This window comes from Macaca mulatta, chromosome 13, assembly GCF_049350105.2.
Source record: "Macaca mulatta isolate MMU2019108-1 chromosome 13, T2T-MMU8v2.0, whole genome shotgun sequence".
Lineage (NCBI taxonomy): Eukaryota > Metazoa > Chordata > Mammalia > Primates > Cercopithecidae > Macaca > Macaca mulatta.
This window is the reverse complement of record NC_133418.1, coordinates 58051313-58070349: the sequence shown is the minus strand read 5'-3', so window position 1 is coordinate 58070349 and position 19037 is coordinate 58051313. Positions and strand designations below refer to the sequence as shown.

Sequence of the window (19037 nt, the reverse complement as noted above, 5' to 3'; positions counted from 1 at the left end):
ATTTTTTTCTCTCAGAATGAAAAGTCCCAAAGTAAAAAACCTAGGATTGGTACTGTGTCTCCATGATGCCAGCAGAGAAATGGACTCGTATCTTTCCACTAAGCCACCCTGGCATGTGCTTTTCATCCTTGGGATTATGAGACGGCTGCTTTGCTTCCAGAATTGAGTCCGTGTTTCAGGCAGGAAGAAATGAAAGAGCCAAGGACGAAATGTCCATGCCAGCCAAGTCTGCCCTCTCCCTCCCTTCCCATGCATCCACATATTTTAAAGAACATTCCTGGAAGTCCCATCAAAAACTGCCCCCTCCCTTTTTTTTTTTCAGTTGCCAGAACTAGGTCAGATGATGACTTGTATCCAGGAATTCAGCAGTGTTTGTTTAATCTTTCCCCCAAGCTGGGGTTATGTAGACAGGAATAAGAATGGATACTGGGAAGAGATCGGTAGGTTTTCGTAGCTGGCAAACAATGATGATAACAATATTGATGATGATCATAATAAAAATCATCACAGTTACCATTTATTGTGTGTGTGCTGTGTGCCAGGTGTGTAAGCTCTGTACATTTTTCTTGTTTAATCTCCCAGATCCTTAAAGTACTTGTGTTGGCACCCATTTAGAACTGAGGAGACCGAGACTCATTAATGTGGAGTAACATGTTGAAAGTCATGTGGGAGGCAATGCAAACTTGAATCCAGTTCTATTTGACTGTTAAGATTGTCTGGGACTGTACTGGCTTTAGCAGTGAAAGTCTCACATTCTAGGACACCTGTCAGTCATGGAACAGTGTGGCAGGGGTCACCTACTGAAGCTCAAACGGTATTAGGGTATAAGTTCAATTAAGGTTTTTTGAATGGTTAATAAGTATTATTTATCATTTCACATAAGTTTAAAGACTTGCAATACATTAAGAATGCAACCTTTTAGTTATATGTATTTTCTTTTGCTTTGTAGCTTTTATGACTCTTTTTGATATACTGATATTTAAAAATTTTATGCATCAAATATGTTTTCCTCTATAATTTTTTCCTTTGCTTTTATGTTTAGATATTCTTTCCCATGCTATTGACCAAAAGTTATCTGCATTTTCTTCTGGTCCTTTTATAGTCTACTTTGCAATTCAAAGTGTAAAATGGGGATATGCAGGAATGGGCAAGACTTGCATGCACATGTTCCATCTCCCAGGTTTGGGTGAGTGTTTCAAAACTGTATGCTTGTATGTTTGAAATGTTCATCTCAGGAACTGATTTAAAATCCATAACTTAAGGGAATGAAAACTCTTTCCAATGCATTTCCAATGTGCAATGCACATGTATCTGATCTGCAATCGGCAAATGTCAAAATGTGTCAGCTCGTTTCATATTCTTTTAAACTATCCTTTGATTAAGGGAGTGCTGTATCAACTTATGTGAGCCTGCAGTCAAATCCAGCTTCAAATTATTAGCACCTGGTGAGAAATGTCCTTCCCATTCTAAACACAAGTTCATCATGTCTTATTTGTAATTCATTTGATGATTTTGATATATCATTATAAATATTATATGTGACTAAGCCTTTACACTGAAGCTTTGTTCTTGTAAAAAATGGCAGAAAATGTGAATTGCATACTCTGTCCCTGATACAGATGTGTGGATCTAGACTAGGCAGGTGTGGTGCTAGGCTGAGTAAATCACCAGTTCCAAATGTCTTTATGTTGGGAAACATGATGTCATTAATATTTATCTTGTACCACTGGGTCTAACTTAGTTTTCTAGCCCATGGAGTGGGAAAATGTTTGTGAATTCATTGTTATTGACAAATAATTATTAGAAAATAAAATTAATACTCTAGTCTAAGTGTTGGCAAACTTTTTGTAAAGGGCCAGATGATAGCATTTAGGCTTGGCTGGCCATAAGATTTCTAATGCAACTGCTCAACTCTTCCTTTGTAAAAGCAGCAATAGACAATATATAAACAATGGGTTTGGCTGTGCTCCAATAAAACTTTATTTACAAAAACAGGTGGTCTACATGGTTTGGTCTGCAGACTGTATTTTGCCAACTACTGTGTAGTCAAATAATTGCTTCTTTCACAATTATTTCTTTTTTTTTCAGAATTCTTTGAAAACTATGTATTAGATTCCTCATTGTTATATAAAAACTGTTTATTATTTCAAAGGTGGAAATTTATTGCTATCCTGGAATATATTAAACAAGTTCTCCTATAATTGATACTTTAAGACTTGAATGTCTTAAAGTTAAATTGGAAAGTCCTTTGCAAATTATTTCAAGGGAAGTATCATGGTGTAAACATTTCAGAATTGTTTGTTAGGAATAGGTTGTGCCAATTGCAAATGAAAAGTTAGTTTCTCAAAGCTTCTCTCATATTAGTGGCCCATAGCTTTCTTCCCAAACAAATCTTTCTATCTTCTGCCAAAAAGCTAGATATAGCTCTTAGTTTCAGTGGGCTCCACGCTTAAAGGCAGGAAAGCATATGGGTGCCATACATTTGTTAGTATTTGTCTCTACAAAAATCACAAACATTGAACACTCCAGAGCTCTAAATTACAAATTTGGATGGTCTGTCTGATTGCAGATCATAAAGGCAACGTGTGCAAGGTTCATCATATTGCTTCATGCTTTAGTAAATTAGAATGACTGACTGGAACTTTTACATCTTTTTTCGATGGATTCTCTCACGTTATAGACTGTAACCTGTGTGTCAATCTCTAATTGGATATCATTAATCACATTTCAAAGCTAAATACAATTGGGGGATGTAGGTTTTATATTTATACGTCAAAATATGTTCATTTTTAGGGGTAGGCAATATACAAACATATATGTATATATGAACAAATAATATTTATATATATAATTTTTAATAATCAGCCTCTTATGGGCCCTGAATATCCGTGAATTTTTATTTATGCAAAATTTCAATGCTATCAGTGTTGAAAGGAGGTTGGAATTCATGCTTTGAAAGACTTCACAGTCTATGATAGGGCTTTTGTTGTTGTTCTTGCATTTTTTGTTTGTTTTTATAGTCTTGGCAGACACTTGTTTATTGTTTGGTGGTTGCCTTATTTTTGGAAGCACCCTCAAAACAGTTGGAGATAATATATTACAAATAAAGTGGATGTTTAAGCTGGGGATTTTTATCTTTGTTCAAAAATAAGGTGTAATGTTATAGTAATAGGACTGAGTTTTTCCTGTTTTATAATGTAACTTCAAAAATTTATAGCACTAAATCCCCACAGGAGAAAGCAGGAAAGATCTAAAATCAACACCCTAATATCACAATTAAAAGAACTAGAGAAGCAAGAGCAAACAAACCCAAACCTAGCAGAAGACAAGAAATAACTAAGATCAGAGCAGAACTGAAGGAGATAGAGACACATAAAAACCCTTCAAAAAACCAATGAATTCAGGAGCTGGTTTTTGAAAAGATTAACAAAATTGATAGACCACTAGCCAGACAAATAAAGAAGAAAAGAGAGAAGAATCAAATAGACACAATAAAAAATGATAAAGTGGATATCACCACTGATTCCACAGAAATACAAACTATCATCAGAGAATACTATACACATCTCTACGCAAATAAACTAGAAATGGATAAATTCCTGGACACATACACCCTCCCAAGACTAAACCAGGAAGAAGTCGAATCCCTAAATATTTATTACAATAACAAGTTCTGAAATTGAGGCAGTAATTAATACCTATCAATCAAAAAAACCCCAGGACCAGATGGATTCACAGCCAAATTCTACCATAAGTACAAAGAGGAGCTGGTACTATTCCTTCTGAAACTATTCCAAATAATAGAAAAAGAAGGAATCCTCTCTAACTCATTTTAGGAGGCCAGCATCATCCTGACACCAAAACCTGGCAGAGACACAACTAAAAAAAGAAAATTTCAGGCCCAATACCCTTGATGAACATCAGTGCGAACATCCTCAATAAAATACTGGCAAACTGAATCCAGCAGCACATCAAAAAGCTTATCTACCAGGACTTTTTAAATGCTTTAAGCAGTGGAAGGGTCACTGAAATATGTACTGCCTCCTAACATTAATTTTTGAAGAACAACTTTCATTTGAATATAGAAGCTAAGATCTGTTTTGAAAGTCTCATTACTCTATATTCATATCTTGTAAAAATACACTTACACACTTCCTTAGAAATGTAATTTGGACACAAATTACATTTCCAAAAAGAGTATTTCTAAATAGTCAAGTTTATTTTTAGTAATAAACTAAGTTTATCTGTAAAACTAAGGGGCTGACATTTAGCCAAACATAACAAATTAAATATACAAAAACAATAAAATAGACAATATTATCAACAGGATTTATAATTTTTGTCTTTCAAGATATCCATGGATGCTTTGCTGCTAATTTTTCAGACCAGTGCAAAGCTATATGATTTGATAATGGGAGTTTCCCTCCCAAGTATCTGTAACTTATATAGTGTTATCTTTGTGGGTGGTATGCTGGGATATTCTGAAAAGTCATTCTTTATTCCTCACATAATGGAACCAAGTGCTGGAAGAGAGCAAGAAGAGCATAGTCAGGAAAAAGAGAAGCATTCAGAAAAACACCACATGGGGGTTTAAAAATTTCATAATAGGCCGGGGGCGGTGGCTCACGCCTGTAATCCCAGCACTTTGGGAGGCCGAGGCGGGCGAATCACAAGGTCAGGAGATCGAGACCACGGTGAAACCTCATCTCTACTAAAAATACAAAAAAAAAAAAAAAAAAATTAGCTGGGCGCGGTGGCGGGCGCCTGTAGTCCCAGCTACTCAGGAGGCTGAGGCAGGAGAATGTCATGATCCCAGGAGGCGGAGCTTGCAGTGAACCAAGATCGCGCCACTGCACTCCAGCCTGGGGGACAGAGCGAGACTCCGTCTCAAAAAAAAAAAAAAAAAAAAAAAAAAAAAAAAAAAAAAAAAAATTTATAATAGATTTAACTTGAGGAAGATAAAGTCTTGTACTAACAGATAAATAGAAGCAACTGCAAATATGTTTGAATGGAGACTATGGTACATATTTTTCTTTGCTCCATTTCTTTTTATCTCTTAAAATACATGTGTGTTCCTTCATACAAAAATTTATTGTTAATTTTCCAATTGCAAAAGTACTTAATAAAGAGCACTTTGAAAACAAAGTAAAATAGTAAGGATTACCTATCATTGATGACCTAGAGACATGAATGGTAAAACTTGAATTCATGCCTTCTCTTTTTTCCTTTTTCTTTACTTATATATTTTTTGTTTTTACAGAAAGAGGATCCATCACATCACATGGGTTTCATAAATTGCCCTTTTATATAGCAGTGTACTTAAATATCTCTGACATCTTTTTTGTCAATGTGTTTTATTCTCAAAATAATTTTAAAAATAGTTTTTATCTAGCTCATTTTTTAAATCTTAAAAGCAATGCATATTTATTGCAAAATAATTCAGAAAATATACATAAAAGAGATATCGTCTTTGGTACTACTGCTAAAAGTTGCTGAAGTTTGTTTTACAGGACACTTGAAAGAAGTTATTTATAAGCCGGGTGTGGTGGTGCACACCTGTAATCCCAGCATTTTGGGAGGCCGAGGTAGGCGGATCACTTAAGGTCAGGAGTTCAAGACCAGCCTGGCCAACATGGTGAAACCCTGTCTCTACTAAAAATACAAAAATTAGCCAGGGCAAAGTGGTGGTGGGAGCCTGTAATCCCAGCTACTTGGGAGGCTAAGGCAGGAGAATCACTTGAGCCCGGGAGGCAGAGGCTGCAGTGGGTAAAGATCAAGCCACTGTACTCCAGCCTAGGTGACAGAGCAAGACTCCATCTGAAAAAAAAAAAAAAAAAAAGAAGGTATTTATGCTAAAATAGGTTTAGGAAATTGGGGGTTAAACGTACATAAACAGGTTTTCTTTTGCCACAGGACTCCTCAGAGGCTTTAATATGCTGACGTGTACTATGATATTCACACAAGGGAGGTAAAATGTAGTTTCCCAAACTTATTTGATGAGAGAAGCTTTATTTCAATAGATTAGTTTTTCTTAGAACACACTTTGGTATACAGTGTTCTTTACACACACACACACACACACACACACACACACACACACACACACACAGGGGCATACTCAAACAATCTTTATTTACTTATTACTAGGTGATTAATAATTGGATAATGAGCTTAACATATCATGGTTATCTATTCACATTAATAACTGATCCACATCATCATTTTAATGGCCGCCAAGTATACCACTGTTTTCATGCATCCTAACTTTTCAAAACAACTCCTTATTGATGGACATTTAAGCTGTTTTCATTTTTTTGCATTTGCAAATCATGCTGAATCAATACCTTTGTACATTTCTGTATATTTGTTCAATAATTTCTTTAGGATATACTCCTAACAAAGAGACTGTATGGGCCTTTTCATCTTATCTGTATTCCCAGATTAGTTTCTTTGCCTAGGAATATGACAGTTTTTAATACAATTAGGATAGTTTTTCATAATTAGGATAAAGAATTGTCCACTCATGAAGTATGAATAGGATCAGAGTAAGCTGTCAGAAAAATAGTTTCTTAAATACTTGCAATTATTCACAAGAGTAATATGCATTTATGAAGGAATAATTATTAACACTTCTAGGATGGAAGCTTAATATAAATGATGTACAACAATTAGAAACCAAATTCTAAAAATATTATTCTCCCCTCTTCCTTCTACAGAATAAAAAAGGTTAAAAGGAACAATACCTTCCAAATTTTAAATGAAAAAGAAACACATTTTAAGTCCAAGTTAAGACGTAGAAATAGACCCCTATTTATTTGTCTGAAGTACCTATCCAGTGTTTTATGACTACTTTCTGTCAAAAATCCCGTAAGTTATTGCATTGGAGTTTACATAGGCTGAGATCTCATCCTGCTTTGAATAAAAAGTCAGAAAGCAAATCTGTTTGATCAGATTTGCTCTGAGTATTGGAGTCTACACTGAAGCTTTTGAACAATTATATACAGGACTGAGCAAAGGCTATTGTTTGCTTATGTGGTAGATTGGAATTGCGAATGTTAATGTTATCCGCAAGAACACTTTTTAATTTATATCAAAATTGTATAAACAGGGTCACCAGTGCTAAATGGGATGTCAATGACCTATGAAGATCAGAAAGTAAGCAAAGATCTTAAAATAAGCAAGTAACCTGAACACCTCGAGAATTGTTGTATATTGAAAGGCATTTGTTTACATAAAGAAAGGGAAAATTACTTAGTGCTAATTCAGTTTGTGGCAGGCTCCTTCTTTCTCAATCCATCAGCAAAATTGTGATGGACCAAAGTTTCACCCTGTCTATTTTAAAGGGCTGTGGAGAAAACCAACATGAACCAATGGTTCATTCACGTCCTTTGAAATCATGGGCATTCAGAAGCTACTTCCTTTATGGGCTATTTAACTTCAGGCCAAGTTCTTTTTTTCAGGATGAGCATCACTGAGGAAAGAGGATAGCCAGGAAACTTGAGCAAGATTAAAGGAGTAAGATACAGCCGGCAGGAAGAGGTAGGTAGATTCACTGAGGACATGTTCAGGGATTTCTTTGAAGCCCAAACTCCCAACTTTAAAAGGAATTCCAGACAGATGGAGAACAAATGGGAACATGTTTTGGGGTGGGTGAGCCACATGTTTTGGTTTCAGGGGTGAAGGAGTGATGCGTCCAAAAAACGTTTGTGTAAAAAGAGGAGAATGAATTAAGAAAAAGAAACACTATTTTTATTATGACTTATTAGATACATATGATTATGGATCTGAAACTGAGGTAAATTAAAAATTCACCAAAATATGGTCATCCTCCCTTATCCTTGGGGATACATTCCAAGAACCTCAGTGGATTTCTGAAACCACAGGTGGTGCCAAACCCGATTGCTGTCAATTGAAACACATTTTTGTTCATTTCTTCCACAAATTTAATGCCTTTTCTATCTTAATTATTTATCACACACTGTAACCTTAACATTTGTAGCTAAGGTGTGACAGCAAAACTGGTACAAATTTGTTTTTCCTTCTTCACAATTATTGGATAGAAGATTTATTCTTACCATAGATCTTAGCATCCCCAGCATAGGATTTTTTTCTTTCCTTATTAAGTCCAGAACTTTCATCTTTTCACTTAAAGGAAGTAATTTATACCTTCTTTTTGGTGTATTCGAATGGCTAGCATCATTACTCTTGCCTTTCGGAGCCATTATTAAGTAAAAGAAGAGTTACTTGAACACAGCACTGGGATGCTGCAAGAGTCCATTTGATAACCGCACCAGTTACTATTAATAGGTGACTGACTGGAGGGTAGTGTAGACAGCCTTCCAAGTCACCAAGGACGTGATTCCAGAGGCAGTGTAGTCTAGCAACTGTTGCTCTGTGGTCATACTGCCTAGATTTGGATCAAGGCTCTTCAAGTTACACTGCATGACTCTCAGGAGGTAATTTGGCCTCTCTGTGCCTGACTTTCCTTATCACTAAAATGAAAGTAATAATAGTTTCCACCTGCTAGGTTAGTTGTAAAGAGTAAATGAGCTATTAGGTGCAATGTGCTTAGAACAGTGCTTGACACATGTAGTAAGTCCTCAATGAACGTTAGTCTATTTGTTTGAATAAAGACCCACTGGATCTTTATATAAGCTGGATATACTTCTTGTTCTCCCTCCCTTCCCTCCCTCCCCCTCCCTTGCTTTCTTCCTTCTTTCCTTCCTTCTTTCCTTCCTTCCTTCCTTCTTTCACTTTCTCCTTTCTTCCTCCCTCCCTCTCTCCCTCCCTCCCTCCCTCCCTTCCTTCCTTCCTCTTTCTTTCTTATCTTTCTGTCTTTCAACAGGGCCTTACTTAGTGGCCTAGGCTGGAGTTCAGTGGCTCAATTTTGGTTCATTGCAGCCTCATACTCCTTGGTTTAAGCAATCCTCTCTGCTCAGCCTCCCAAGTAGCTGGGAACACAGTCGTGTGCCACCACGTCTGGAGTCTATGTTGCTCCTGGGCTCAAGAGATCCTCCTGCCTCAGGCTACCAAAATGCTGAGATCACAGGTGTGAGCCACAGGGCCTAGCCACCATTCCTTTTTTTTTTTTTTTTTTTTTTTTGAGACGGAGTCTCGCTCTGTCTCCCGGGCTGGAGTTGCAGTGGCCGGATCTCAGCTCACTGCAAGCTCCGCCTCCCGGGTTCACGCCATTCTCCTGCCTCAGCCTCCCGAGTAGCTGGGACTACAGGCGCCGCCACCTCGCCCGGCTAGTTTTTTGTATTTTTTTTTAGTAGAGACGGGGTTTCACCATGTTCACCAGGATGGTCTCGATCTCCTGACCTCGTGATCCACCCGTCTCGGCCTCCCAAAGTGCTGGGATTACAGGCTTGAGCCACCGCGCCCGGCCGCCACCATTCCTTTTGATATCTTAATTTATTTGGTTCTTAATGACTGTTTTTTTTTGTCAAGAGTCACTTCTCAAAATATAAAGTCTATTAATGATTTATATTTGAGTGGACCCACCCCAAAGCTGCTATAATTAATAAATACTACAGCAGGGTTTAATTTGTTTCCATATTTACTCAATGGGATACCACTTTGGGGGAAGAGCAAGAAGTGCTGAACCAGTGGGAAGCATCCTAGGACAAACCTAACTCACCCTTTTCTACTTTATACTAAACAGCCTACCAATTATAATTTTGCTAATTGCAAGGAAAATGTTAAGCCTACAATTTTTCATGCAAAGCACTAAAGAAAGAACATGCTAATACAATTCTGTGAGATAAAATAGAAGGTTGTGATACGTTTTCTGGCTCCTTGCCTGAACCATGGGAAGAAAAAAGTGTCTTATTTGAAGGCAGTCATGAAAGGGGAGGAGCTCATGAAAGAGTCGCATAGGTTGATTGTGAAAAACATGATGTGGAGGAATTCCAGAGTCTCTGTTTTAGTTGCATGCTGTGGAAAGCCTAGTTAGCATAGAGCTGAGGATGAATCCCAGACAACCACATGCTTGAGGCATCAAAAGACAGAGACAGGAAAGGAAGGACAGGCAGGCACGAGCGCGCGCGCGCACACACACACACACACACACACACACACACACACACACTCTCAAAGGAATTATTTTAAAGCAGTAAACGTGTCTTTTACTGAAATACCAAATTTTATTTTATGGGTTTTTTTTTTTTTGTTTTTGAGTTATATATGTCAGAGAAGGGTACTCTCATCCTCTCAATGTTTGAGTTTGTTCCAGTGTTGATCCAATCCTAACTGCAAGATTTGTTCAGTGAACAAAGACATGCATCTTTAAAGCCAAAGGTCGTTTCCTTAAAACAGTGATTCTCAAACTTTTCGATCTCATATCCTTATACAACTTTTTAAAATTATTGAGAATTTCATTTTGTTATTATATCCATTGATATTTACCATATTAGAAACTGGAACTGAGAAAAAACTACTTATTCACTTATCTAAATCCCATTTCACATTTTGACAATTTTTTTTTTTTGTGAAAACATATTTTTCAAAACAAAAAAATAACGAGAAGAGTGGCAAAATGTTCAGCTTAATAGATGACAGACTCTCATATCAGTTTCTCGATTTAATTTGTTTTGTATTTCATGTCATGTAGTCTCTAGAAAACTCTGCTGTACTATAATGAGAGAACAAGAATGAAAATGGAAAGAACACTTTAGTATTTTGGGGGAAGTAGTTTTGAATTCATAGACTTCCTGAATATGTCCCGGGAATCTCCATACCGCACTTGGAGAGCTACTATCCCAGGACAAAGTCGTATGCTTGGTCAAGACTGAGTGGCCTGATTTAATTGTTGCTGTTGTTATTGCATAACTATAGGTTATTGGTTTTAAAAAGCCCATCTCTTCACACTCTGAATTTGGAAATATCTTACATTGAGAATGACTTACAACAGCTGTTGGCCCAGTGGCAGTTGTGATGTAGTTATTACCTGCACAAGCCTGAATTTGGTCATAGCTATTCATACATAATCTTTTTTATTGAATTATCTGCGTTGTTGTTATTATGTGTTCAGAGTTTAATTGTCATTTAAAGTCTCTTTCTCTTAGAATTTATAGTATAATATAGTTCTGAGATGAGAAGTTACTATAGAAGCAGAAAGGCAAGAAGAGAGCAGTGGGGCATCTATTTGACATTAGGAAAGCAGTTTTGGGGGAAGGAGTAGGATTCTATATTTTCTTGCACAAGAACAACAATGTGCTTCATGGTACCAAAAAAGGTACTAAGTCCACACGTATCTGTGGCTGAATTGTGTGTGGTTAGTGAGAAATGTGCAAAATGATTACCTTTCATATGCCAAACCACACACCTGAAGACACAAAAACTTGCCAAATCTCTTGGTATCGAGGAAAGATGCTGCTCAGCAATGAGAGGATGATGTGACCAATTTACGTGTCATGCAGGATTATCATTAAGGTAGGGTGTCATTACTTAATTGGCAGCCTTTTTCCTTTCTTAGAGGTTCATGAAATAATTCATGTCTTTCCATTGATGACACCTTAGGTTGGATACAATACTCACAACGACATTTTTAACTGGTGTATTAGTTTCCTAGACTTGTGATAACAGGTTACCACAAACCAGGTGGCTTAACACAACAGAAATTTATTCACTCACAGTTTTGGGGACTAGAAGCCTGAAATCAAGGTGTCAGCAGAGTCATGTACCCTAACACTGGTGGAATCCCTCCTTTCCTCCTTCTAGTTTCTGATGGTGGCTGTAATTCCTTGGTGTTTCTTGGCATGCAGGTGTATCATCCCAGTCTTTGCTTCTGTCATCACAGGATGGTCTCCTTGTGTACCTCTGTCTTCACATGGTGTTTTTCCCTCTTTGTAGGGACACCAGTCATATTGGATTAAGGGCTCACCCTACTCCAATATGACCTCATCTTAACTAATTACAACTATAAAATCTCTATTTCCAAAAATGTCACATTCCGTAGTACTGGGGGTTAGGATTTCAACATGTCTTTTGGGAGGCTATAATTCAGCCCATAACAACAGGTAAGGAACATAGCATTTCTATGCCTGTGGCAGAGAAAATTCTATGAGTTTCCAAATTCTATTTTGTATCTCTCTCTCCTGGGCACAATAAAGATTTTATTTTCCAGTTCCCTTGCAGTAAAGCAAGAGTGTGTAATCAATTATGGGCAATGAAATATGAGAATAAGTGGCATGTGTCATTTCTGGGCTGAGGCAGTAAAAAGCTGCCGTGTGAGTTTTCAGTTTCTTGATTTTCCTCAGGTAGTGAGTGTAAGACCAATGTGTTGAGCTAGCAAAGCACAAGATCACAGCAGCCTGGATCTCTGAGTCACTATATGGATGATGAAGCACTACACTGTTGAGTCTGACCTAAAGCAATCTTTATATTGTGAGAAATTTGTGTGTGTTAAACCACTGAGATTTTGGAGTCATTTGTCACAGAAGCATAATCTAGTCTATCCTGATTAACACATGAAGATGCACCAAAAGGTAGAGGATGGCATGAAGTGATGAATTTCCAATTAACTTTCTATAGCCATATCTATAAATTCTTTCGAAGGATGAAATACTCCTTTTAACATTCAAAAATCAATCAATGTTACACACCACATCAACAGAATAAAGGACAAAAACTACATGATTATCTCAATAGATGCAGAAAAAAACATTTGACAACATCCAACACTTTGTTATGATGAAAACACTGAACAAATGAAGGCAAGTCAACTTTCTCAACCTAACAAAGGGCATCTACAAAAAATCCATCACTATGATCATATATAATGGTGATTTCCCCCTGAGATTAAGAACAAAATGAGAATGTCCACTCTCATCAGTTCTGTTCAACATTTGTACTGGAGGTTTGCTAGCCAGAGCAATTAAGCAAGAAAACAAGATAAAGGCATCCAGACAGGAAGGGAAAACCTAAAACAAATTTTATTCACATGTGATATGGTCTTATGTGTAAAAAATTTGAAGGAACCCACAAAAAATGATTAAATATAATTAATTGAGCAAAGTTGCAAGGTACAAGCTCAATATATGAAATCAATTTTATTTATATGTATTAGCAATGAACAAGCCAAAGTGAAGTTAAGAAAACAACTCGATTTATAATAGAATTAAAAGAATAAAATTCTTGGGAATACATTTAAAAAGTGCAAGATGTGAACACTGAAAACAATAAAACATTATTGAAAGATATTAAAGAAGATCTAAATAAATGGAAAGGTATCCCATGTTCATAGATTGGAAGACAGTATTGGGTTTTGTTTGTTTGTTTGTTTACTTTCTTAAGTTGTATTTTAGGTTCAGGGGTACATGTCAAAGTTCGTTACATAGGTAAACTCATGTCAGAGGGGTTTGTTATACAGATTATTTCATCACCTGTGAATTAAGCCCAGTGCCCAATAGTTATATTTTCTGCTCCTGATAATATTGCTAAGGTGATAATACTCCCCCAAATTGATCTATAGATTCACACAATTCCTATTAAATTCCAGTTGCCTTTTTTTTTGGTAAAAGTTGATAACTAATGTTAAAATACATATGGAAATTCAAGGGACCCAGAACACCTAGAACAACCCTGAAAAACAGCAAAGTTGGAGGACTCACTCATCAGAATAAAATTAACAGGCTCACACACACTGCTTTTCAGAAAAGCAACATCTTTATTTTAAACATAAAATTAATATATTCTTACTTGTGCTAGTCAGGATAGGCAAGGTCATTCTTTATGAACAAACTCTCCAAATCTTAAAAGTTTAGAATAATAAGAGTTCATTTTTTGCTCTAATTAAGTGTCCACTGGGGATTGGCTGAGAGCTTAGATCCACATCTCATTTCCGAACCTAGACTGATGGAGCAGTCACTATCTCAAACTTGAGCCCCCATCTCAAGGTTTTGTGTCAACAGAAAAGAGCTCAGAAGGATCCTGCACCAGCTATAAAGCATTCCAGCCTGGAAGTGACACATACCATTTTTGCTTATAATTCTTTAGAAAGAACCAATCACGTGGTGCCACCCAACCACAAGGAGTCTGGTATAATTCTTTCATGGGCTACCATAACAAGGAAATACAACTCTGTAGTGAAGAGATAGCTTATCTCTTGTAAGAAAATCAAATGATACAAAACCATTTCACTCAGTAATACCCCAGAGATTATCACCGTTAACAAGGTGGCATATATTTTCTAGACTCTTGTAGGAATATACATATCCACACATACACAATTTAATTTTAAAAATCACACTAGAAATATCATTCTAAAATCCGTTCCTCCCTGGGCCCCCAATCATATAACAGTCACATTTCTCCACGAAAAGACATATAATTTTACCTCACATCTTTTAGCTGCTGCAGGCTAGGATGGACTGTGATTTACTTCATTTACTCTGTATAGAGTTATATTTAGTTTCTTTCTAGTTTTTGATATTATTAAACACTTTGTAATCAATACTTTTGCACATGTATCTTAGCTAACAGTAAATGTTTATGACTGACTGAATAAAGATGTCAACAAATGAATGAATGAAGATAATCAATCACCAGTGATTTAAGACTCCAAACACACCGTGAGAGAAGTAAAAAATGCATTATTCTAACCTTTTTCACGTTGTTCAGCATGTTCCAGAATGGCAATAAAGGCAGAGGAATTCTTAACTAAGCTAATGTAGCAGTTCATTCACATTAGCGTTTCCAGAGTTCGTTGTACCCCTGGATTCCTGTTCAAGTAAAAAATTTTTTGATTATAAAACCTAATATCCACTCTGAGAGCCTGTGGAAATTGAAAGTAGATGGCAATGTTATTGCCGGAAGTCTGAAGCTCCCAAGACATGAACAAGATGGTAATGTGACCCCTCATTTACTTTTTATCTTCAGCTTCAATTTTTTAGTCATCATGTATCTAGAATGACTAGTGATTTAAATGAGAAATTGGAATCTACAGATAATCTGAGTTTTAGTAGTTTAAACCAATCACCAGTGCACCAGCTTGAAAAGCTTTGTGACTTTGACTGTGGAGCTATTTACAGTCCCAGGAGGAAAGTGTCTTTGGCAGCTCTCAGTTTTGATGGGTTAAGTAGTTTGTAGTTGGTTTTGGAGGGGGTGTTACTGTGGAAGATAAATGAGTTCCTCAGTTTATGAACTTACTCCCCAGGCTGCTCAACTCAGCTAAGCTCTCCTGGCAACTGCTCGATGGGGTTCTCACTGTGAGACAGTCAGCACCGTGCTTGAAGCCCTGCAGGAAAAACAAACCCCACTGAACCAACCAAAATACTTGAGAGAACTTCAGTAGTTTCAGTAAATCCTAAATCAGAGAAGATGGGATGTGTATGAGTGTGTGTGTGCGTGTGTGTGCGCGTGCATGCTTATCATACATCCTTATTCACGTGAACTTTATAAGGACTCATCATAAAAGATGACTGAAAGCAACCAGAAAAACATTCTTCTTAGGCTGATCTATTTCATTTTCAATTCAAGCTGTATATAGTATGCATAGCACATTTTAAAGATCTGTTTAATTTTGGCAATTATATTTGAGTAGTTATTTTCTTAGTCTCTCTGTGTGTGTGTGTATGTGTGACAAGGGGCGGGGGGAGGGAGAGAGAGAGAGAGAGAGAGAGAGAGAGAGAATTTGGCCAAGGAGATAATAAGGGGGAAGGTAAATAATATGAGGAATTGAAGCAAATTATTATGTCTGATTTGGGAATATAGAACAGGAATGTATCAATTAACTAGGAATGCACTACAAAATGCCATAGATTGGGCTTATTTCTTACAGTCCTAGAGATAGAGAATTTTAAGATCAAGGTTCCAGCAAGGTAGGCTTCATTCTGAACCTTTTTCTCATGGCTTGTAGGCAGCCACCATCTGAATGTGTGCTCACATGACTTTTTTGTATGAGCACATGGAGAGAGAGAGGTAGAGAGAGGTGTGGGGGGGAGGAGGCAGCACATTAGCTCTCCAGTGTGCTTTCTTGTAAGGGCACTAATCCCATCATGAGTGCTCCTCTCATTACTTCATCTAATCCTAATGATCTCCCAAAATCCCATCTTCAAACACCGTCACGCTGGGGGTTAGGGTTTCAACCAATGAATTTAGGGATGCACAAACATTCATTCCATAATAAGAGGTGTTAAATTCTTTGCTCACTAATCAGTCCCCAAAAATTTCCTAGGAAACTGAAGTTTAAAACATTTCTATTTTGGACAATCTCCAGGTTAAAAATCTCCACTCTGAAAATGATGTCTACACAAACATTCTTTGTTGCCCCTCCATCTTACACAGGGTTGAACGTCTTCACTTTCATTCCCACCCTGATCTCTTACATCAAATCCTTGTGAAGTTTTTAAAATGGTAGAGTCAGATAAAGATTAAAGAAAGAAGCAGAGAAAAGCAAATTTGAGAAACTGTTTCCAGGGGCCAACCCTGGATACTCTCCTGTTTGCCAGTTTCCTACTGCTGCTACCCAAACCTTTAATTTGACTTCACTTTCTTACCTGTCTGAAATTTGACAATTAACGATGCATTTAAGCTAACAAGCATTAGCATTTTAAAAATGCAAATGTGTGTGTGTGTTTGTGTATGTGTTGAGGAGAATGTCATGTTAATAGACTATTAATTATTTTGACAATAGTAGGATATTGGTCAATCCAAGTCCTTTTCTTTCTAGCAGACGGTTGAAGCTAACTGCACTGAGATCACAGAAGTTGTATGAAGAGGAAGAGATGGAGTATGGAGAAGTGGATATGGGGAGAGGTCAGAATCGTGCACCAATGTGTTCACCCCAGTACACATGGCAACTCAAAAGGCTCATTTCCCATAATGGACACTGTATAAATATTTGTCGGATGAGTGAAATGAAGAAAGACTATTGAAGTGTCTTTGCGGTAAATACTAAAAGTTGGGTGTTGGGTCTTATAAAACGATGCTGACACAGCATAACAACTTCTTTTAACCTTTGCCAAGATTTCCTGAGTGTAACTCCCTGTTTATCTTTCTTTTGATTTTCTATCAGTACATCCTGAGCTTGATCTTGGGGGTTATCCGACATGTTATTATCACTTAGATAAACTGTTCACTCTCTGTAACTTGCACCTGAAAATGAACAAGGCCAGCCTCTTGCAGAAAAGGGATGACCTTTGTCACGTGCATAATTTACAAATATTTTCCCCATTCTGTAGGTTGTTTATTTATTCTGTTGATGGTTTCTTTCATTGTGTATGCAGAAGCTCTTTTGTTTAGCTAGATCCCATTTGTCAGTTTTTGCTTGCAATTGCTTTTGGCATCTTCCTCATGAAATATTTGCTTATTCCTATGTCCAGAATGTTATTGCCTAGGTTGTCTTCCAGGATTGTTATAGTTTTGGGTTTTACATTTAAATCTTTAATCCATATTGAGTTTATTTTCATATGTGGAATAAGGAAGGGGTCCAGTTTTGATCTTCTGCATGTGGCTAGCCAGTTATCCCAGCACCATTTATTGAATAGGGAATCCTTTCCCCATTGCTTGTTTTTGTCAGCTTTGTTGAAGATCATATAGTTGTAGGTGTGTGGCCTTTCTCATAAGGGCTCTCTATTCCGTTCCATTGGTCTATGTGTCAGTTCTTGTACTAGTGCCATGCTGATTGGGTTACTGTAGCCTTATAGTAGAGTTTGAAGTCAGGTAATATGATGCCTCCAGCTTTTTTTTTTTTTTTTTTTTTTTTTTGCTTAGGATTACCTTAGCTATTCAGGCTCTTTTTTGGTTCCATATTAATTTTAAAATAGTTTTTTTCTAGTTCTGTGTAGAATGTCATCGGTAGTTTAATAGGAATAGCATTGAATCTATAAATTGCTGTGGGCAGTATGGTCTTTTAAATAATATTGATTCTTCCTATCCATGAGTATGGCATGTTTTTCCATTTGTTTGTGTCATCTCTGATTTCTTTGAACAGTGTTTTTTAATTCTCCCTGTAGAGATCTTTCACTTTCCTGGTTAGCTGTATTCCTAGGTGTTTTATTCTTTTTGTGGCAGTTGTGAATGGGATTGCATTCCTAATTTGGCTTGCAGCTTGGTTGTTGTCGGTGTATAGGAATACTAGTGATTTTATCCTTTGCTTTTGTATCCTGAGATTGTTGAAGTTGTTTATCAGCTTAAGGAGCTTTTGGGCAGAGACTACAGGGTTTTCTCAATATAGAATCATGTCATCTGCAAAGAGTAATTTCCTCTTTTCCTATTTGGATACCCTTTATTTCTTTCTGTTGCCTGATTTCCCTTGCCAGGACTTTCAGTACAAATGTTGAATAGGAGTGGTGAGAGAGAGCATCCTTGTCTTGTGCCAGTTTTCAAGGGGAATGTTTCCAGCTTTTGCCTGTAAAGTATGTTGCTGGCTGTGGGTTTGTCATAGATGGCTCTTATTACTTTGAGGTATGTTCCTTCAATACCTAGTTTATTGATAATTTTTAATGAAAGGGGTATTGAATTTTATCCAAAGACTTTTCTGCATTTGTGGTTTTTGTCTTTAGTTCTATTTACGTGATAAATCATATATATTGATTTGCGTATGTTGAACCAACCTTGCATTCACTCAAGTAGGGATAAGGCCTACTTGATTGTAGTGGATAAACTTTTTGATGTGCTGCTGGATTCAATTTGTCAGTATGTTGTTGAGGGATTTTTGCATTGATGTTCATCAAGGATATTGGCTTGACATTTTCTTTTTCTGTTGTGTCTGCCAGGTTTCAGTATCAGGATGATGCTGGCTTCATATAATGAGTTAGGGAGGAGTCCCTCCTTCTCAAATTTTGGAATAGTTGCAGTAGGAATGGTACCAGCTCTTCATTGTACATCTGGTAGAATTCGGCTGTAAATCCATCTGGTCCTGGGCTTTTTTGGTTGGTGGGCTATTTATTACTGATTCAATTTCAGAGCTTGTTATTGGTCTGTTAATGGATTCACTTTTCCCTGGCTCAGTCTTGGGAGGGTGTATGTACTCAGGAATTTATCAATTTCTTCTAGATTTTCTAGTTTATGTGCGTAGTGGTATTCATAATATT

The 19037-nt window shown here is 37.0% G+C and overlaps 1 protein-coding gene across 30 annotated transcripts in view; it reads left to right on the top strand.

Moving 5' to 3' along the window:
* The window catches only part of LOC114671950 (uncharacterized), a 474108-nt gene that overhangs the window by 52722 nt on the left and 402349 nt on the right, over positions 1 to 19037 (top strand). For 3 of the 30 annotated variants that reach the window (XR_013402455.1, XR_013402451.1, XR_013402449.1), the window contains one exon: positions 16673 to 16889. The exons of 19 other annotated variants lie outside the window; for them this stretch is intronic. The gene's annotated coding sequence lies outside the window, so the exon portion shown is untranslated. Of the gene's footprint in view, positions 1 to 15; positions 1995 to 7460; positions 7540 to 16672; positions 16890 to 19037 lie in introns of those variants that run through there. 8 more of the 30 variants (XR_013402459.1, XR_013402453.1, XR_013402456.1 and 5 more) reach the window with 6 other exon arrangements.